The 22,050-nt window shown below is 51.6% G+C and overlaps 2 long non-coding RNA genes across 2 annotated transcripts; one reads left to right on the top strand and one right to left on the bottom strand.

The window, feature by feature from the left end:
- Nucleotides 1-1,229: 1,229 nt before the first annotated feature.
- LOC311444582 lies at nucleotides 1,230-21,563 on the bottom strand. The gene is made up of 2 exons (XR_014697967.1): nucleotides 20,979-21,563; nucleotides 1,230-3,194 (listed from the first exon to the last, which is right to left on the bottom strand). It is a non-coding gene; the product is annotated as an uncharacterized lncRNA (long non-coding RNA).
- LOC311444581 lies at nucleotides 8,145-12,722 on the top strand. The gene is made up of 3 exons (XR_014697966.1): nucleotides 8,145-8,297; nucleotides 8,890-9,969; nucleotides 12,191-12,722. It is a non-coding gene; the product is annotated as an uncharacterized lncRNA (long non-coding RNA).
- Nucleotides 21,564-22,050: the final 487 nt, after the last annotated feature.

Below are 22,050 nucleotides of genomic sequence, written 5' to 3' on the forward strand. Positions count from 1 at the left end.
CCAGGCTTGCTGCTGCCTTGTCCCTGTCGTGTGGGGCAGCTGAGCCCTTGGAGGCAGATCCCAAAGCTCCCCTCTCCTGGCTGCACGTCCCCTGCTGATTTCCCCCTGGGGAACTGGGGCCATGTAAGGTCCTGGCCAAAATCAGGCTCCTTCAGAGGTGGAAAGTTAAGGGAAATATTTTGTAGGAAGGATGACAATGTCTATTTAAAGACAAAATGCAACAGAAATATTGAAGATTTCCTTCAGAGCAGTGAAATATTGGTCCAAGGCTCAGAAATCCCTTGTAAGCAACTGGTGACAAGGGCCCGAAGCCAGTGATAGGAAATGGGAACTGAAGCAACATCTACTGATGGGAAAAGAGAAGTGGCCGGAATGTTTCTCAGCTGGTTTCACATCCATGCATTTCCTTTAATGCACAGTTGCTCTTGCTTTATAATGAGTGGGAAAGAGGGAAAGTAGAGTCAGGTGCCTGATTGCCAAGGGTATCGAGGTGCTGAAGGAAACACTTTGTGCAGCGATTGGTGTAAGGGCTCGTTTTCCCTCATGAAAAAAAAACATAATAAGAAAAAAATAAGAAAAAAAAAAAAAAGGAAACATGGAAAGCAACTGATTTATTCTGCTGGCAGACAGACCTGAGTTGTTTTCTACCCAGGGGAGAAAAATATTTTAAAGAAAAGGACCTGCCCCTTGTGCTTAGTTTGAAGACTATTTTTGGTGCCGTAAGTGAACACACACCTCTAGAGCAGCAAGACGTGTCAGCGTAGCAGGCTGATGGCAGGCACACCCATGTGTACTATGTATGGTTTTACCACCTGGATTGCCTTCCTCAAACTATGTGGTTGCGTGGGTTTGTTTAGAATAGTCAAGTTAAGTTCAGGGCAGGGTTTATATATGTTTTCTTCTATTTACATACAAATAAAGCATAAAAAGGCATCCCAGCACCACAACAATGCATGTGCAATGAGTGAACAGGCACTAGCCCTGGCAGTGCTCAGAGGAACCCTGGTTTTGGTTTAATTCCTATCATAATTGCCAAACCAGAGACTCCCCACTTCTTCCCCTTACAGCTCACAGTGATTTACGTGGCTCCAAGGTGCGTACAGTGGCTGCTGCCTCTCCCCAGCATCAATTTGCAGTTTGTGTCCTCACGTATCAGCTGCCTCATCTCAACCACTCTGGAGTTTTGGCAGTGAAGTTTAATGAGTATGAAGTAAAACCTCTCAAAGTTTGAGAAGAAAGAAGTTGTATTTATTTTTCGAAGAAAGTTTTAAAGAAACCGGTGCCACATTGGTTAACGCTAAAACCCCTGGGAGCTGCTGGGTGCCTGAGCAGAGAAATCTGGCGTGCCCACAGCCCCTAGCTAAGGCAAGATTTCTGGTGTAAAGGAAGTGAACAGGCTGGCTGGAAACAGGATTTTGCAATTATTCCACAGCGGGATTTGCTGGGCTCTGCACCGTGCCAGCCCAACGCCGCTGGGATTTCAGTGGCGGTTGGGATGGGTAAGGGGGAGCACAAGAACAGAGTCGGCATCCCTCAGACACTGCACAGCCTGTGCGCTCTGTCCCCATCTCAAAACCCGTAGCAAGGATGATGCAATTTACCGCAGGTCCATTTTTCACAGCCTTTTATCAGAGACATTTAGAAACAGCAGCAAAGCCTGCTGCAGAAGCAGTGTGATGACTGAACTGGCGTTCACCTCTAAGCAGCTTGGGAAAGATTAACCACAAACTTGAAATGAATATATCCAAAGCCACAAGTTGTTTTTTTTTCTTTCTTTCTTTTTTTTCTTTTTCTTTTTTTTTTTTTTTTTAAGCTCATCAGCCCTGGCACTTTATAAAGAGCTTGTAATGCTGCAGAAAAGAAGAACTGAAAATTCCAGAGGTGCATTTTATGCAGTACGAAATATAATCTCATCCAGTTTCATATCTTAAATTTGGCCCTCGCCCCATTCCAGCTTGATGTTCACATTGAAGGGAGCAGAATGACATATACAAACAAATCAGTTAGATGTATAGAGGAGAAATGCATCCTGCCAAGTAGGTATCTTCAAAGACTTTATTAGTTTCAAAACCCATTTTCTTTAAATTCCCATTTTGCACCCTTAATTTAATTTTCAGTGCAGCAGACATTGCTTACTAAATCTTTTCTAAATATTATCTGACTCTTGTATAGTGATGTATTTCAAGATGACAAATCTGATTTTAACTTTATACGGAGTAGGGCGGTTAACTGAGGACCCACTGCCTTGCTGGAGGTAAGGCTGGCTGCGGTGCAGGTCTCTTTCCTCCCTCAAAAAGTCCAACAAATCCAACAGAGCTGATTATTAAAATACTGTATGCAATTTGTTCCACTAACAATTTAGGATCTAAAACAGTTCAAAAGCAGTTTCTCGGATATCAAGGAGAAAGGGCGAGAGCTGACACCCTCACAGACAGCTATTGCCATTTTCTCAAGCCAGATACCACAGCGAGTCCTCAAACCACCCCCCTCTGGGGTCCCCACAGCACCCAGAGGTGTTCAAACACCCGCCTGGGTCCTGCAGCCCTTGGCGGTGGTGCGAGCCTCAGGTCCCCCTGCCCTGATGGGACCTGTTTTCTGGGCTCGTACAGCACGGGGGTCTCACAGCCAGCCAGGACTTCGTTCCCAGTGCACAGAGAGGAAATCCAGAGGTGTTCTGGTCATGGTGGATCAAAATAGAAACTTCAGGGAAGAAAAGGCAGGTAATAACAGACAGGTGAGCCTGGACAAAACCTCTGACGGTGAGGAGATGTAAGGTGGGAAAAGGCTTTCTTCAGTATGAGAGCACAGCTGGGTGCCGACGTGCTTGATTTGACCACGAGGAATCCGTGTCTTGGGGGGGACCTCCAGGCACCCCCCGGGTGGGCTCCCAGCAGTGGGTTCCTTTATGCAGAGGGCAGCGGTTTGGCTGCAGGACGCATGGGCAATGCCAAAAGGAAGATCTCAGCCTTCACCTGTCCCGAACAGAAAGCACCCCGCAGAGGGCAACCTCTCCTGGGCCAAGCATGGGGCAATCCAGAGGACTTGTTGTGGCTGCCCGCCGTCCCTGTGTCCCCTGTCCCTGCAGGGTCTTTTTGTCACTGTGGATGCGGAGCAGCTGCTGGCCCTTGCAGTCAGCCTCTTCATCCCAGCTGGACCCATCCCCCGTATCTTCTGGGTATAAACCGTGTCAAGAGCTGTGAAGGAAAGGGGCAACGTTAACATATTGAGTGTTTCCATATTTCCAGTTCAGCTGATAAGAAATACTCCCTCTTTGTCAAAGTACATTCATTTCTTCCCATGCTGAGATCCACATAGAGACTGCATTTCCCCCAAATTTACCCATTCCTACTTACCTAGCTCATTCACCTACGATGAAAAACAATTTCCCATATTCCTCCCCTCCTAGGAGCACCATCTTTTGGTGCTTTAACCATTTCAGATCTGTTTTCCCCGTGATCCAAGACAAGGCCTGGAGCCCTGGAAAGGTAGTGGAGGGTTTGCTCCACTACCTGCTCTTTGCAGAGCAGGAGGTACCTGGAGCTCAGTTCATGGCTATGGCAGAAATAAAGCCCAGGTGAGCCATGCAGAAGGGGAAGCAGGAGCCAGACAGCTGTGCACAGCCCCCATCTCACCCCGCAGCAGCCCCGCTGCTTGCTTCTCGCCTTCCCACGGGCTGCACTGCAGCAAACCCTCGGCTTTGACACCCACATGAAGGAAACCTCGAGCTGCCCTGCCAGCACTCGACAAGCGAGGTGGCTCTCATCTGACACAAAGAGGCTCTGAATGTCGCAGAGATGTCTCACGTCCCTGCTGGGGGTCTTCCTCAGGGGAACAGCAAGGGTGCAGCTCACAGCAGGCCCTGAAGCTCTCCAACAGGCTTTTCTCCAGCCGCTGTGTTTAGAAGATAAAGTGACTGGCTTGTAGTCAAACTTAGGTTCCTCACCACGCTGTTCTTGGGTTTAGATGTGATCCATCATTTCCCCCTGAGGGATTTCAGGGGGTACCTGCAGTAAGGAAGTACAGTACCTCCCTTTGTTTGTGGTCATGGCTTTGAGCACGCACCTGGCACCGTTATTAATGGGTTGCCAGCTCAAGGAACAGCCACGTCCAGGCTCATAAACATGACCAAGACTTATGTCAAGCACGTGAGTCGAGCGTACCCACCGCCCCTTCCCTAAGTCACAAAGAAACCCCAACAATTTACCTGGAAAGCCAACAATTTGTACAAACATTTTACTTTCAGTCCTCTCCAATCCCTTATATTTTTTAAATCAATCATTAGATGGAAACCTTCACACAAAGTTGTCTCTGCTCCAAAAAGCTCACAAAATTATTTTCTCTCTGTTAATGGTTATCATGAAGTGCACAGGAAAGTGAACTCTGGGAAAAATGATGGGAACTGTGAGTTCCTCCATCAGGGCCACGGGACAGAGAACACAGCCACCAGGTCAGCTGTCTTTGTTGGGGAGTCCCACGTCCCACATGCTGCATCCCATTAGAAGTGTAAGGAATTGTTACTAAAGAGCAATGAAACTTTTTTTAAAAAAAATAGGAAGACAAAAATCATCACAGGCAACTGGCTGCCCAAACATTTAAAGGCTGGGGCACCTTGGAATAGTTTGTCCTTTGGGTGAGCCAAGTGTTGGGATATCTGTGTTTTGCACAGACGAAAAAGTAAATTTCCCTTTACCTGGTTAAATGCTTGAAAAACAAGAGACTTCAGATTAAAAATGCCTCTCTGCGTTTCCTGGTCTAGGTCAGAAGGAGAAATAAGAAATACCATCCTCTCACTTCTCCTTTTAGCCAAACCAAACAGCAAGTACCAGAAATCAAGGTGAGGTGGGAGCAGGGGGATGGGGCACAAGGTCCCCGTGTGATGTTTTCTATCTTTTTTTTCTTTTTGTCACATCAGAAATGGTAAAAAGGCTCAAGTAACTTTCACCCAAGTCCATTTAGCCTCTGAGTCCTTGTTGGTCTGCTACATCCCAGTGTACTGAGCAGTGTCCTGAGGTCTGATTTTGGGCAGGCTGAGGTGTGGGATGGGCTTAGACACGTCTATGCAAGGAGGCACCTCGGGCATGGACCTGATCTCCTCTGGCACTTGGCCTCGAAGCCACCGGTCTGCTACAGCAATGAAACAGCTCTACCACATCAGACAGACAAAGCTCCAGGACCACAAGATCTGATTAATCAAATTAATCATTCTCTTACAAAAAAAAGAAGATATATCTGTGTTATTCTGGTACTCCTTAGTAACTAAGCAAACCACCATATTGCTCTGGATAAAAAACAAATGGGTCTAATAATTTGTTTCTGATGAAAATCAGAATTATTGTGTGATTAAAACAGTGCTCAATGAGTAAAACTTAAGATCAGCATCCAAAAGTTTGTCCTTTTTTTCATAAAATGTACTGTGATTATGGATGGCCACTAGAAAATACAACTTATTTATGACAAACTTCTAAGCAGCATTGTATAAAGCCACGAAGTTCCCCACTAGCATGACAGAAAACTCATACTTTGAAGAGCAGCTGGCAGATGGAACATGCTATTGAGATGCTAATATAACCCTGAACAAATAAATCAATAGGCTTAAAATAAATATTGCATATTATAGCAATAAGTCACCCCAAGTCTTTATGTTCTGCTATATATATATATATCTATATTCTTCATTTGTTCAGTAATATCTGATGATACGTGACAACCCTTCTCTTTTGGAGGAGGATACTGGAAAAAGCCCAGCAGCTGCTACATACAGAGTAAATATGTGGGGACATGATCCAAAACGCAACGACCCAGAGCAGGGGTGTCTGTGACACTGCTTAACACCAGTCCTCACTTATCACCAGCACTGAATACAAGAACTGCTCATCTCCAGTAATCACACCTTTTTTTTTTTTCTCACCTTAATATCAGGCTTCATGCTAACGCAGCATTTGCACAGTATTTGGTAACAAGAGCCCAAAGGGAAGAAAACCGTATGACTTTTTGTATGCAGTAACCTGGTGCTTTTAAGACAGACCCTGTCGTGAGACCAGGAAAGGAAGGGAGCTCTCTGCGTTGGGGCGACCCGCCAGCACTTGAAGAGGCAGCAGGGAGGAGGGTGCAGGAGGAAATCCTCCATCTCGCCCGAGCAGAGGGACCAGAGCGGGGCCACAGCATCCTCCGTGAGCTTGCCAGCCGCTGTGAGCACGGGCCCACATCTGCACCAAGTTGGCACAGCCACCGAGGAAGAGGAGCAAAAACCCCTCTGGCTGAGGAACCAGGCAGAATTATACGGGAAAAATAAAGCATAAACTTGCAAAGCCTCAAGTCGGTGATGTTGGAATAACGATTATGACGAGTGGCACAAAAAGGCAAACCCTTTTCCAAGACCTCTTTTCTCAGCAGTACCTATAGCATTGTCCCCTACTTCAGGGTTACCTGCATTCCCATTTCGCAGCTCATTTTCCTGCACAAGCCGTTCAGGGATGAAAGCCCCGTGCCCAGCCACTGGAGGTGAGCTGCTCCCTGGGGAGGGCTCGGCAGCGGGGGGCCCTGCACGTCGCAGCCTTCCAGGGCTGGAGGTGGCTGCACAGGGCAGCAGCTTTCCCTGGTCATGGGGCGAGCAGCTCCAAAGTGTGTACTTTAAATTACATATCTTATGTAAATAGACCCACGTGTGAATTATATAGAAACATTATATTTATATATATAATAATTCATATTAAAATCATACAAGGTATAGATAGATAGATGGATGATTGCATAATTACTGCTAGTTGTAGGAGTTGCTTTGCCAGTATCAAAAGGCACAGCCCTAAGAGAAGAGTGGGAGTAGCTGATGGGATCTCCAGGACAAGCCCAGGGAGAAGCTCGGTCTCTTTTCAGCCACAAACATGTCCCCAGGACCCACTCCTGACCCTTCCCAGCAAGGCAGCTGCACCTGCAGGCTATTTGCAGGGCTCGGGGCTGTGTTTAGGCTGAACTCTCCCCTCCAGCAGTGCAGGCTGGTGGCAGCCCCGCTGCTGTGTGTACCTAATGGCATCGAGTGGTGTTGCTCTGGGCTCCCAGCAGCTGGCACAGCCAGGGCAGGGTGCAGGGTGTCGGCCTCCCCAACCCCAGCTGGGTGCCCCTGCCCTTCGGCCCAGCCAGCACAGCCTGCAGGCACGCAGGGATTGCCCCATGACATCACGAAAAGAGATGAAATCAAACACCCCAGCCTGCAGAGCTGCTTTTGCCTCGAGCAAAACAAACTGTTGGCTGGAATCTGAGTCAGTTGGAAATTTCTCACAATGTTTTTCTCTCTCTTTTTTTTTTTTTTTTTTTTTCTCCCCCTAAAAGCAAGGGAAGTGGAATTTCCCATGAGAAATTTGAATTTTGCTTAAAACATCCCCTATAAATATAAAATAAAAAAATAAATAGCTTCAGTTGAGTTGAGAAAAAAAAAATCATAATGATTGTTAAAATTAGGTAAAATGTTAGATCTGTGTTTGGCCTGTCATATGGGTCCATGCGACCCACCAGGCCATGAGGCTGATAAGTCATTTTTGCACCTCTTTACCCACCTTTCTATCATCAGCATCCTTAGCTAGACCACATTCTCAGAAGACAATCTGTCTGACCTACACTTATGTAATACAGCTAATATTAACAAGTTGAATCATAATTATGTCAAAATTTCCTGCGGAGATTATGTTTCGTTTATGATTTTTTTTTTTCTCTCCTCCAAGTTCATGCAAATAGCTTCCGAGCCTGTCTCAAAGCGAGCTGATAAACGCAGGCTGACCTTCAGACTCGCCAGATGCTAAAACATGCAAAGTCCTCGAGGCAGAGCGAGCCCTTCCCACGCCATGAGGCTTCTCCTCGGCCACCGGCAGCAGCCGCAGCCCCCCTGGACCCTGCGCCTCCCCGCATCGCACCGCCATGCCGTGGTTATTTTCAGCTCCTCTGTGCAGGAGCCGAGCCCGCAGGCACATTCGTGTGATTTTTCGTTACTTCCTCCAAGCAGATCTCTTTCCGCACCGAGCCCAACAGTTTTGCTACTCCCGGGTCAAGCAAAAGGCACCGTGTTTTGGCAGGCAGCCTATCTGCCCGGCCCAGTCGCAGCAGTTTTTATGAAGGGAGCCAGCTAGCAGGGAGGGGGAGCAGGGGAGGGCTGCCTCCTTCTCCGGAGGGCCATCCAAAATGCTCCCTGTAGGGCAGACCCTGCCCGTTTGCAGCTAAAAGTGCCAGGATCCGGCTGCTTCCCCGCTGAACCAGGAGCAAAGGTCCCAGGAAGCTTTCCCACCACGTACACACGCTGGAGTTTCGAGGTGATGCTGCCCTTCTTCCTTTTTGCATCAGAATTAAATCTGTGTGCTGCTAAGGCTGTGCTGGGTTCCCAGGGTTATTTCCCTGCTCGAAAGCAAGTGGAAGAGGTGACACCAGTGGGTGACAAACGGGTGTGCGCCCACCCCGCAGCATCCTACAGCCTGCAGACGGCCATGCTGCGGGTCCTAAACCTGCACCCACGTACACGAGGTCCTGTCTTAGATGCAGTCAGGTGAACCCAGTTCACAGATACCAGTTTACAACAGAGGATTTGCCTCTTCAATTTTCTTCCCTCGCATTAATAAAATGCTAGGAGCAGGCTGCCACCGGCCCTGCCCCGCGGTGCTCCCGGTGCAGTCCGAGATAAGGGGTTATTAATAAACGCTGCGGGAGGGAGGAGGGCCAGCACAGCCCGAGGGTGGAAGCAACCACGTCCTAGCGCTCAGAACATCAAACACGGGTGGACATGATGCATACTCGAGGGTTTTTCTTCCCTTTTTCAATTACTGCTTTGCTTCTTTGACTTCTTCGATTTTTATTTTTATTTTTTAACCATGCAAATGCTACTGTAAGAGCTTCCTGTTCCTGTGGCAGGTACCTGCAATGAGTTTTCTCACAGTAAAATCACCCAAAAGCTTTAAAACTACCTCAGACTCCCAAAGACATGCAGGATGGACTGGGGATTCCTGAGGAGGAGCGGCTGGGTTTGCATCCTTGTCTTTTAGCTCTAGGAAAGCACCCAGGAAGCCCCAACCTCGCCCCGAGCGGCACCGTGCCCATCCAGCAGCAGTTTCCAGAGATGCAGATGGGGCTTTTGCTTTTTAGGACCTACCCCACCAGCTGAACTCGCAGCTGATCCTGCAACACGTGTTTCCTACACGCACCCTGCTCTTTTTGGAGGTGCACCGCTCCGAGCCCAAACCCAGCACTTCCCAGTTTGTGGGCGCTGACACCAGTGAGCAGCCTGGGGCTGAGCCACGGTTCCCCCAGACCAGCAATCCTGCCCCTTCTTTCTTCCCATGCAAACAACACGGCCAAGAAATCGTGCTGCTGAGGACACCACTATTAAAAATGGCCTTACACTTACAACAACACCGTGAAGAGCTGAGATGTGGAAACTGGCACAGACGCTCACCCTTGGGGCTGTCCCTTTGCAGCACCCGGTGGCACGGAGCAGGAACGGGGCCACGGGTGCTGAGCGGCCACACGAAGTGCCCGAGTCAGCTTTCCGCAGGGCCAGCTGCTGACTCACATTTTCAGTTTCTTTTGCTTTTAATCACAACGCATCTGCTGCAAATTCATGCCATGCTCTCCCCTGGAATCCCCCACGGCTGGTTGTGTGCCAGCTGGAGTAAAACCCACCTCCTTCCCTTATTACCTAATTTCCCCCCAACATCAGCACGTGCTGGAGTTTCTCAGGAGCTAGCCCAAAAACTAAGTTTGGGGTTTCCAGCGGGAGCACAGCTCAGGGGGCAGGAGCTGAGAGCAGGGCATGGCCCCTGCCCCCTGAGCTGCAGCCCCGCAGTGCCCTGCACAGCTAGGAAGCAAAGCAGGAGACAATCCAAAGGAAATTCCTCGAGAATAATTAATTAGAATAGGACATGGCACACATCGAAGGAATTAACCACAGCAACGTGCCTTGGCTCTGCCTGCAAGGATTACACGTGCCGACAGGTGAGCGGGTTGGAAAACCAGCGAGCTGCTGTAAGCCTCAGCTCATTTCACTGCACTCGTTCTTATTTCTAATAGCTTGCCATATGGGCCCAATCCCACACACGGAGCTGTTTTCCCTCTTCTCTGCAGCTTTCCTTATTACTTCTTATTGCTGTAGCAGGCACGACATCCCTGTGTGTGACAGCAGAGGCTGCCTGCAGCAGCTCCTGCACAGGAGCACCCCACAGCCCCTCCGTGCTCAGCACCAGCTTTAAATGCCCAAACATCCCCTCGTCGCCCCAGGCAAGGCTTGGCTCGTGCTAGCCAGTAAGTGAAGAGCAAAGCAAAACAAAGACCTTGGGAAAAGCTAGGCCTCCTGAATATGTAGCTAAGTAGCTCCTGGGTAATTTCATTCACATTCGCCTACACCACATGAACCAACACCACGGAGGTCAGCCGGGGAGCGCGGCACAAACAGGAAGCGTGATGCAGTGCTCGGGGCTGGCGAGCAGAACCAGGAAACCAAGCTGCTTTTCCTCCCTATTCTATACTGTCATGATCTATAAACCAGAAACACGGACATTTTCCCAGTCCATAGGTCCGTACTAAAACACTTCGGTGGTGTTTATGGGGGCAATCTGAGAACTTCAGATGAAAAGGACTGGAGATATGAAGCCATAAAATGCTACAAGTACTCCAGAGCTGGCAGTACCCCTGAGAGTCACGGTCTGGGGCACGGATGTTACCTGCAGGCTCCTTAAAGGCAATGCTCTGCATAATGTTCACAGCAGGGCTGTAAAACCACCGGACCGGAGGCACAAAGGGCTTGGGAAACCGATGGGAAAAAGCAAAAAGCTACAGCTCTGTACCTTGGAGATGTCCCAGCTAAACATTCCTTATCAGAACTGGCTGGTGCAACGAGTTACTTAGTGGGAAGCCTTTGTTTTCCCCTCACTGCCCAACAGTTGCCCTTATTTAGGCTGCTTCTTCCTACTGCTGGAGTCCAGGATGGGATGATATGCTCCACAAAGCAGCAGGAAGGGTTGTGACAGGGTTAAAATAGTTAAGAATAAAACAAAGCTAAACTGCATAAATAAGTCTAGCAAATACTGGCTGCAGCACAACCCCACAAACCAAGCACCAGCAGGATTTATTAAATAGTCATAATCAAAACAAATGTCTCCATTAACGACTTATTATGCTGTAGAGCAGGATTAATTCAGTGAGGTGGTTCAAATTACTTATGGGTGCATTTTGTGATATTGAGGCATTGGAGCAGTCTTCTGTGCACACAGCCTGGCCGTCAAAATTCCTGCTGCTGTTGGGCTGCAATTAAATGGTTACGGAGCACTGTGCCCAATGCTGTCTTGTGCAAGCATGAGGGCTGGCCAAAACATTTCTGTTAATCTTTGTTGTTTTTCTTTAAGCAGAAAACTGAGTTTTGATAAAAAACAGTTTGCTTGCACACTGTATTTGCTTTCCAAGAAATTTCCCTCAGCCAATTTTCAGCCAGTTAAACGCTGTAGCAGCTTTCTGTAAAAGAACTGGAGTATTTCTGCTTTGCCAGCTTACTCAAGACAAGATGCATGGGCACGCACGCACACGGGCGGCTCGGGATTATTCACCTTTATCCAAATCAGCCCTGAACAGCCTCTGTCAGCCTGTTTTCCATTCAGCCCGTGTGGCTGAGCTGCTTTGGCGTGATTTACGGGAAGCGATCTGCTGGTCCCAGCGGTCCAAGGGTCGCGCCGCCGCCTCCCCACGTGCCTCGCCTGCACCCTGCTGCAGGAAGGCTGCAGGAGCCCTGCAGGAAGGCTGGGATCGTCGCACTCGGGGCTGTTCCTTCCAATCACATGGTTTACCCGCAGGCTGGTGGCTGCTTGGCTCGGGGTTTGTGTTGGTGTGGAGGTGGGAGCACCGCGCTGGCAGCCGTACGGCCACGCACTGACGCCTCCTGCCAGCCAGCTCACAGAGATCTACTGCTCATTTGCTCTGTGCCGTGTTTCTGTGTCTTCTAAGTCACCCCCACAGGCATCAAACAGGATTTGGTTGCACGCTTCGAGATACTGTGGTGATAATAAGTGGCTGATGGGAGCGGGCAGCAGAGCAGGGGCAGCCTCTGGGCAGGGCGCCATGCTTCAGAGACACCCATCAGCCTCAGAAAACAGCGTCAAACCAACACAGAACACTGCTTAATCCTTTTTTTTTTTTTTTTTTTCCTTTTCTTTTTTCCCCTCCTTAGCAGGGTTTCTGTCCCTGATCAACACCAAAGGAAAGTTCATGCTCACATCAATCAGCCTCAAGGGCTGTCTGGGCTGCGCAGCCCGTTCAGAGCCAAGAGGAAACCAGACACTCACAAATACCTGTCCAAAACAGGCTTGTCAACATGACAAGCCCTAACAAACAAAAAGAGTCGCCTGGAAGCTGCAACCCTTCCTGCTCAGGGCCAAACACAGCAACGTTCCCGGGCTCGCCAGCGGTGCCCAGCTGGTCCTGCCCCGCGGCCACGCTCAGCGCCTGCAGCACGGACACCAAGGACACCCAGCACCGGGACTTCTCCAGCAGGGCACACAGCCAGGAGCAGCTAGGGACAGGACCCTGAAGCTAAAAGCTTATCCATACTCCAGCCATATTGCTTAAATAAAACAATAGTTAGTCCTCAGAGCTGGCTACCCTCCTCCCCCCCCCGCCACATGTTTCCATGGTAAAAGGACAGACATTATCAATGAGGTCTGCTGAATGTAATAGATAAAAATCATCTTATGGAACATTCATTCAGGCTGGGTTTTGTCCCTTGATCCATGTGTACACTTGGTTCTAAACAAAGGAGAACAGGCAAGATAAATTAGTGGGGCAGGCATACTCCAGCAAATAGATGCCTTTTTTATTTTTTTTTTATTTTTAATCTGTCTCCATTAAATTTATGTGTCCATTGGCTAGAAGACAGCCTTCTGCATTCTTCTCCAAACATACCAAACAAAAACTCAGCCAGTGGCGTGATTCTTGTGATCAAGGTCACAGGCCTGGGACTCTGGTTTTGCTGGAGCATGCATCTGAATGCTGAACCCAAAACTTCATTTAACATGGGAAAAGTAGTAAAAACTGAAACAATTTGCTTAGCAGAATGACAAGCAGTGAGTGAATGCTTTCTCTTATATGAATGAGGAAAGTCAGAAAGCTCGAGGGCTGCATGTGGTGTTTGGAGGAAGCTGCACAGAGAGCTGTGCTGCTGCTGAAGTCAGAGGCAAACCCCTGACTTTGCTCCGTCTCCTTTGGGCTACCCCCAAGCAGGAGCTGGGGCGCCTCAAACAGAAGAAGGGGAGGGCTTGCTGCTCAAAGCCTTCTATCAAAAGGAGGAGTTTCCCAGCTGATGTGCTCACCTGGGGCATCAGTGCCTTAAAATAGCAGTCGTGACGCTGCGATACCGAACAGCGGCCACTCCTTGCGCGCACGGCACGCGAGGGATCTGTGCAATGGGACGTGGGCAATTTCTCTCTGTACAAGGAAATCCACATAAAGGAAGTACTTATAGATTACATTGCTGACAGCAGAAAACCTGGTGCAGCTCATAAATCTATACTTTGACTCTCATCTTCACCAGCTGCATGTGTACAAACCAGGGCAGACTGCATGAACTGCACCCAGCAGCTCCGCTGCCTGCCCTCCCTGCTCCCCCCTGCAGGCTTCAGCCAGGCACGACATGGGAACACGGGTGATTTGAGACAACTCCACTGATCCATCATTCAGGGGGAAAAAATGGCTTTCTTTTCACTGGTGTATGCTGCACAAAAGATAAGGAGGAAAAAAAAAGCCACAGGGAATGCCACACAAGTTCCCTATAGCACACTGCACTTTGCCTGTGGGAACTCACAAAAGCAGCCACGGCTGCAGGGTACCTGTCCACACAGCTGGCTACAGAGCAACACTGCGAGGGAATATCTCATCAGCGCTATTAAAATAGGCTGCATTTTATTTTCAGATCAGCTTCTAGCCTTCCATGTAACCAGATGGATGTGCAGATGCGTTCCCTAAGGTGGCTTCCTTATCCTGCCCGGCACGCATGCTGCAAGAGCAGTGCCTGGGTGCATGAGCTGCGTGCACACATCGCCTCTCCATGCCTGTGAGCTAGTTTTATTTGCACTGTAGGTGTGATATAAGTTAAAGATCTTTAAGAGATAGAAGAGTCTTCCAGAGCACCTTTATGCACAGAGGGACCTCCCATGTTTATGCTTGTCGCGGGCTCATCACACACCATGCTTTTATTAACCACAGTGCTTCAGAGGAAGATGATGCAAGTGCTGCGTGTGAAGTGTCAGCTATTTTGTACAGCCTTGTTTAGTGTATGAGAAAAGGTCTTGCAAAATAGAACAGTTGCTGTCATATTTACTGACATCCTCGGAAGGCTTTTGGCTTTGCCTTTCTCTTAGTGAGGAGGAGACAAATCCACCAGGATGCAAAAATGAGCGTGCATTGGTGGAGTGGCAGAGCCCGGAAGCCCTGTCCATGAACCACGATCATCCCCCTCTCGCTTCTCATGGGTCTGAACTCCAAGGGTCAAATGGATAAGACAATTGTTTATCTAATCTCTCTCTGCCACATTATATCTCTACACGAATGCATGCGGCTTTCTCCATGGCTCAGTTAAGCACCAGTTGGGAACAGCGGCGGTCATGCTGCACGGGGTACAAACGGGGCTGGTCCATCTACTGTTCGACACTGCTGAGGAGCGTAGGTGGCACGGCTGTCACCAGGAAGGGATCACATCAGGGAACTTTGATCCATGCAAACAACGCACGTGGAAGTACGCTGTCAGCCCATTTGATGTATCTGGCAGCTACCCTTCTCTCAGAAGGGGCTCGAAATCAGTTCAGCCTCATCAGTCCCAGCCATCTCCATCATCACTAACCTCAAAGCATCCTGCTGCGTCCTGCCACATTACAACATGCCAGCGAAGAAAGGATTTAAAGCTAAGCACAACAAACCCATAAAAGCAGATGCACGTGATAAACAGTAACTATGCACGCGCATAGCAAGCAGGTGGGTAAGATAACAACAGATCTCTAGAAGCACAATTATTATGAAACAAAAGAGCAGTGCTGCATGGCACAGTCAGCTGGGGACCTGCGGCGTGGCTGCTCCAGAGGCAGAGCAGGGGCTGCAGCAGGGCACAGCAGAGCTCCCGCTTGCAGCCCCCTGGCAGGCACGCTGCATGCCGGCGGCATCAAACAGCCAGCAGCACAACCTTTCTGCTGTACGGCCCGTCTGGGAGCTATCAGCTTTTATTGCCCCCTGGAAATCATTAACTCCACAGCCAGAAGTCTAGGCAGACAGACAGAAGCACGAGTGGAGACCGATAAAACAACTTTCTCCAGGCTGGAACTGAACTCCCTTTCCACGAATGCTCTCAGGGTGGCATTGCATCGCTGCCTTCCCCCCAGCAGTGACCTGATAACTCCTGTCATACCCAAAAATCACAGTGAGATGAGCAAATGGGGCTGTGCTCCCACCCAGGCTACCTGCAGGACCTGCTGGCGGCATGGAGGGACAGGGCTCCTGCCAGCACGCTGCCACTGCACTGTGCTGCCTTTGGGCACACTGACATCACGTTAAAACCAAGTTCATGCTTCCTAAAGGCAAGTCCTGCCTGTCCTATTTAACAAGGAAAGGGAGAGGAGAAAGCACAGGCTCAGAGTTTTTTCCCCCAGGACCTCCCCGTCCTGCACACGCAGCGGGTGAGGCTGAGGTGAAGGCTGTGATGTGCACGAAGCCAAGCACCAGACAAAGGCACCGAGCAGCATCCAGCTGAGAGGAGGCAGTGGTTATTCAGGCAGTGCTGTTACACCTGAGCTGCATTTCAGAGGAGCCTTTTCCTGTAAGGAGGGGCACAACTGGCTCTGCAGGCCTCGTTTGCTGCTCGTTTCCTGAGGGAAAGCGAGGTGTCAGGTGTCATACCGCCAGCAGGCAGATTCAGGCCAACCACCGGTGAAATAACTGTACCAGATGAACCCCATTTGTGTCGTGTAGCTAGCACAAAGCCTCCCTAAGCGGGGTTCACTTAAAACAAGCCACCTCACCCTTCTCACTTACAGCAGGGAACGATCTCGTTCAGGAGATGCTGAGCAGGGCCCAGCACCTCGGGGACCCCTTCCCCAGGGACTGTCGGGGGAGCAACCTCAGCTGGGGCTCATTTGGGCTCTTCAAATTAGCACCACAAGGAGGAATCGTGGATGCATTTTGCTAAAGGCAATGCAAAGGCCCTGTAAGGCGAAGGGCATGGACCCAAATTCCACTTACACACACAAAAATCCTAGAGCACGCCAGCACAGCCCATCCCATCCCCTGCTGAAGATTCTCAGTTTTCCCAGACACAGCAAGAGTACAGCCCCCCCCGTGGCTGCCTTTATGACTGTCCCAAAGGAGGAATTGATTATATATTGATGAATTAGCCGAGATTGGCAGGCTCATTAGCGGAGCAATTTAATATGCTCATGAATGAAACTTCTGTGCTGCACAGAGCGAGCTGGGCAGCCAAGGGCAGTCACAGGAGCTCCGTATCACGATGAACACATGGCATGGCAGCGGCTGGATGGCACCATGCAGCTTCCTTTGTGTGGCCTTGGGCATGGCAGCAGGAGGATGTGACACCCTGGGGCCACTCTGGCCCTGGCCCCACAGGAACAACCCATCCCGGCCCTCCTTAATCCTACAAACAGCCCCTGCTCAGCCAGCACACCTGAGCTAGAAGGGAAACTCCTGCTTTCCCTCCTGGCCAGCAGGGAGTCACTGAAGGATGCAGCTCTTGGAATCTCCCTCGTCCTTTTCTTTAGCCAGATTTGCCTCTGCTTCCTCCCCCAGTCCCAGCCCCTTCCACCTCCTTCTGCAAACCCAGCCCAGTTTTCCTGCTCCATCCCGGCTGGTGGAGCTCAGCCTGCATTTGGTGAGTTCTCCACCGTGCCTCTCAGTGGCTATATTGAAAAAACTTCAGCATCATTAAAAAAAAAAAAAAAGTTATTTTTTTTTTCAGCTAATGCAGCCGAGCACCCTGCAGGATGGGGCTGTGTCTGGCAGAGCCCCACAGCTGCTGTGCAGCGATAAGTGCGGCCGCCGCGGCAGGCTGCCTTCCCCTGCAGCAGCTCAAGATGAGACAGGAAAGGGTGGGATGGGTGTCAGCACGAGAACAAGTTGTGACAAACAGGAGGCTGAGGCTCCTGGCTTACCAGAGATGCTGAGGAGACCATCGCAGCTTGCCCTGGGAGGGAACAAAACCTCCCTGGCACACACGATGGGTTCCAGGGGGCACAGACCCTAAAATAGCTGTTTTTTTGCATGCTTTGGTACACCTTTCTCTCCAGCCGTGCTGCAGGCCATGTGCAGGCTCTTTGTTGTCACACCACAGAGCTGAACCTGACCTCCAGCCCCGAGAACAAACTCCACACGGCTGCAAATGTGGAGGTTTTCGTGCAGGGCCCTAGGACCATGGGAGATGGGGCTCCCATGGGAGAGCTCAAAGCCGCTGCTGGAGGCTGGCTTCGGCCTCCAGAACAAAGAATTGGGCAGAAACAAAGCTGAGCCGTGCCCAGGCTTCCTGAACCCAGGCTGGCAGCTGGGGATTTGGGCTCCAAGGGAAGGAAAGTCATTGTGGGCACAAGCTGGCTCACAGAGGCCTTGCAGGCACTCCCTTGTGCCTGCCAAACAGCGTGGGCATTGTGTGCAGCCACTGTTGGGATTAAATAAGAACAGAGAAACTTTCTGTTGGGGACTGACAACTGCAAGCTGTGCTTCCAGCATGCGAGGGAAAACGAGACGAGAAAGGAAAAGAGACTGAAAGGAGCCACGCACTTCTCCGAGTGTTCAAAACAAAGTTCTGGCACAAGATTTGGGTCCCAAAACGGTGAAACTAAGCCCAGAGGTTCACATCTTCCTGACAGCTGCACCCCACAGCGTGGGCAGGGCCAGCAGCCCCTACCCTCAGCCCGAGGTCCTCCTGCGAGACCTCTCGGAGCTGCTGCTCTTCTCCCAGGAGGGGGGAAGGACAGGGAAGGCAGCAGGGGGAAGCACTCCGCATTTCACTTGTTTCACAGCACTTTTCGGGCCGTGCCGCTGCCCAGGCCGGCTCCCAGCCCTCCAGGAGCTGCACCCGGGGCCACCCGCGCTTCTCGTGGGTGCCACCGCCCTCTGCAGTCCCCGGGGGAAGGCGCAGCTCAACGCCACGAGCCCTCGGCTTCCTCTCCTGCAGCCCCTGCCTCGGGTCTTGTCGCTCCCACCAAGTCCCAGCCCTGAAGGAAATTCATCTGAGGACTCGTCCGCCCGCTGGGGGAGCGGTAGGGACCGAGCTGGGGTGCAGGGAACACAACCCAGTGCCCCCATGTGTCCAGGAGCAGGGCTTGGCCACCCCTTCCTCCACCCATGCAGTTCGGGATACGCCTGACTCAGATTAAAACTGGTTATTTTAGGCTCCCTTTAAGGTCAGTAAAGGCTTAGCCAATTTAAAGCAGAACAACCCCCATCCCCTCCCACAGTCTTGCCTCATTTCTGCTCCCCCCTCCTGCAGCCAGCGGCCATGCAAGAAATGCTCAGCAGGGATGCTGGGTGCAAGGGACTGATTTTGTTGGCTCGCGTGGTGCTGATCATGCCCCAAACACACCGGCTATGCTGCTGCTCCAGCAGCTACCTTCTCAGATAAACATTTCTGCTTTGAGAGTTTTTTTTTAGTAAGCCATTCATTGTTACCTATAAAATCTACACAGCTTTCTTGCTTGGTGCTGAAAGCGGAAATGGCACGTTTCATTTTGGGGTTGTATCAGCACGAATGCTGGAGTATTTGCTTTGTAGCAGCACGCTAATCACAGAAGCAGCCTGGCCTGTGGCTTGCGTGCAGAGCAGAAAGCAGAAGATAAGATGAGCATCTGCACCAAGGGCTCCAGCATCAGGACATTTCGGGCTCTGAGACCAAGGCAGCTCCCTTTCGTCCCCCCATTCCCCAGTGCCACATCCCCCTGGTGCCCTTTGCCTCTGCCCCCAGCTGTGCTCCTAAAAGCACCGATGAAACCGCTGTGATCGCACAAATCCTGTGACAGCACAGCACGGAGCTGCCGGCCCCTCTGCAGCACAGACTGGGGCTGGTTTCCAGGACCCATTAACCTGAGCAAGAGCTCGTGGGCCAAACTCATCCAGTGTTGAGTTCTGACAAAGCCTGTGCAGTTTTCCCAGTGATTAATTTGTAGCTGTAGCTCCAGAGTTGTAATGCAATGTTTTGGTGCAGGGGCACACGAGTGCTCTGCCTGAAAACCGACATGCCCGAGGCTCTGAACACCGAAATCCCCAAACTCACATAGTCACAAGACACCCCGGTAACACAAACACACCTCCATCGTACCGTGTCTCCTTCCTGTATGAGATGAAGACTGCCCACTCGCTATTCTGTTTCTCAGCATTATTCAGGTGGCAGCCCTAAGCCTGGCACTCCCCAAGTGCACTTCTAATCCTGCTCTGAAGGTAAAACTTATCTCAGCAGCTCCTCTGAGCAGCTCCATACCAGAACACTTGTTGTGCAGCTCAGAGCTTGCTTCAAAGTCTTGTTTCTTGAGCTGAGGCCAAGAGCAGTGAAAATCACGCTGCCTTTTAGCACCCATCCTAATTTTCCCTTAATTTTCAGATGGCATCAGCAAGCACTTTGTATACCCAAACCTCAGCTCTCTGCGAGCTCTGGTGCTGCTCCGGGCACCCCTGCAGAGCATCCCTGCCCCTGCCACCAGCACCGTTAGAGGTGCTGTGCCCCACAGCCGAGCTCCCATGGCTTTGCCCCACCACAGCCCGAGGGGCTCTCAGGGCAGCTTCACCTCCCTGCTGCCTGGCTCCTGCATGCGGCCACCTCCTGGCCCCGGCCTTTTGGGTACGTACCTGCACCCAGCACACACCCTTGGCTCAAAAACCCCAATAAGCAGATGAGGCCACATGGCCGGAGCGACACACGTGAATATTCACCGAATACAGACCGCCTTGCCCAAATATGCTCTTGGCTGTCTGCAGGATGGGGTTTTTCTTCCCAGCTGCAGCATCCATTCCTTCTCGCTCCTGATGTGCCCTGCACAGCGGGAGCAGGAGCATCGCTTCCCCTGCTCACCTGCACCTGCACAGCCCGGGGATGGAGGGCTCTGTTCCCAAAGGGAAAGCAGGCAGAGAGCACGGCTCTTGCCAGAGGACCAAGCTGAATTTCATCTGCCAAAGGTAAGGGTAAAGCTCTGGGTTTTCAGCTCTCCAACATCAGCCTCTGGGGGACCCTGCTTGCACCCCAGCGGTGTTTACCAGAGCCACAAATAACGCTTGACCTGACGTAGAACAGAGGGAAATTTAGCTTTTGGCTCATTATAACCTGTTTAACTCAGCTTATATTCAGCCAAAAGGTCTTTTCAGAACCTGCTCTCCCTTCCCAAACTGGGAGCTAATTCCTTGCCCAGAGCAGCGTGCAGCGGGGGGGTTGCGCTGCTCCGAGGAAAGGCCACCGGAGCGGGCTTGTCCCCCAGCCAGCCGCCTCGCCTCGCCTCCCCCCTTGGCCAGAGTCCTGCACCAAGCACAGCAACAAGAACCAAGCCGAGGCAGGCGTCCAGGGAGAAAAATCAGCTCGAAAAAGCAGGGCTGGCAGAGCTATAACCCCCCGGGAACCCGAGAACCGGGCCCGGGAGGGGCACGGCGCGGCTGGGCTGGGGGGGGGTCGGGGGCTGCCGGGGGCTGCCCCAGCCCCGCCGTTGGTTCTCCCACCCCCGCCGTTATTTCCCCACCTTACCCTTACCCCTCCCGACCCCACCGTTATTCCCCCACCCCGCCGCTATTTCCCCCACCCTCTCCCCCTGCCCTCCTAGGGGATGCGGCTGCCGCCCCCCGGCCGGGCGCTGCGCACCCCGGGCGCTGCCTCTCGCTCCCCGCAGCCCACCCGGAGCCCCCCCGACCTCCTTCCCAGTCCTCCCCCAGCATCCTCCCAGTCTCCCCACCGACCTCCCCCCAGCCCCGGGCCGGCGAGAGGCTCCCCTTACCTGCGCCCCCCCGGCCGGGATGCTCGGGGCGCTGCGGGTGGTGCCCGTGGGTCCCGCTCCGCAGTGCCCTGCGCTGCGCTTTCGCTTTCCCTTCGCCTTTCGCTTTCCCTTCGCCTCGCTGCCGTCGTCGATCCCTCCCGGGCCGTGGAGGAGGAGCGGCCCCGGCTGCCGCCCCCCCCTCTCCGAGCCGCTCTGAGCCCCCCCCCGAGGCGAGCCGGCTTCATCCCAGCCATCAGGAGCCTGGCCGGGCCCCCCAGCACAGCCCTCGGATTCCCTCGGGGACACTGCAGGGACGTGGGGATGCGAGGGGACCCCCCTGGGGGCAGAAGGAGCCCACAGACCAGAGGAGAGCTCCCCCCGAGCAGCCCCTCTGTAAGGGGGAGATGTATGACCTGGGGTGGTTTGGAAAATGCTACGGGAGCCACGAGATTTCTGATAGCTAAGGACAAGCAAGGAATAAATTGAAAAGAAACGTTCTTGGTTCACCCCATGGTGTAAGAACCAGCCAGCTGCTCCCAATTAGGTGCCTCGAGAAGCCTCACCTGGGAGCTGATCGGATGCAGCTCCCCCAAGCTCTACGGCCAAGGGCAGGAGAGTTGGGCTGGGGCTTCGCACCGGCACGGCCCCGCTTCTCCTGGGCTGTTTTACTGTAACCCTCCTGCTACAGGGTGTTAATGACTGTAAGCCATAAAGCTCTTTTCTTTAGGAATTTAATCAGGTACCTGCTGTTCTTGGGCATTTCCTTCTGACCACTCCTGTTATGTGCCTTGGTAGCGTTAGTTTTGGAGCTAGCAGCAGGTGCAGTTGAACTGCCTGGTTTGTCAGGCAAAGAGGTGAGGGATGGAGGTAAGGTCTGGTAGAATAAGAGGCCAAAGGCGTACGGTGTGAGTGGGGCAGAAAAACTGCCTCCCTACAGCTGTGGATGCCCTTTTCTACATCCTGCACTAGCGCAGAAGAATGCATTCCCTAGTTTTGTCTGGTTTTTGTTTTCCTTTCGGAAGCACTCATTTCTGCACTTCCAGAACACTACTGACACAGCGTTACCCCAGATGTAAGCAACGAGGCAATGCCC

This window comes from Aythya ferina (assembly GCF_964211825.1).
Source record: "Aythya ferina genome assembly, chromosome: 14".
NCBI classification, from domain to species: Eukaryota; Metazoa; Chordata; class Aves; order Anseriformes; family Anatidae; genus Aythya; species Aythya ferina.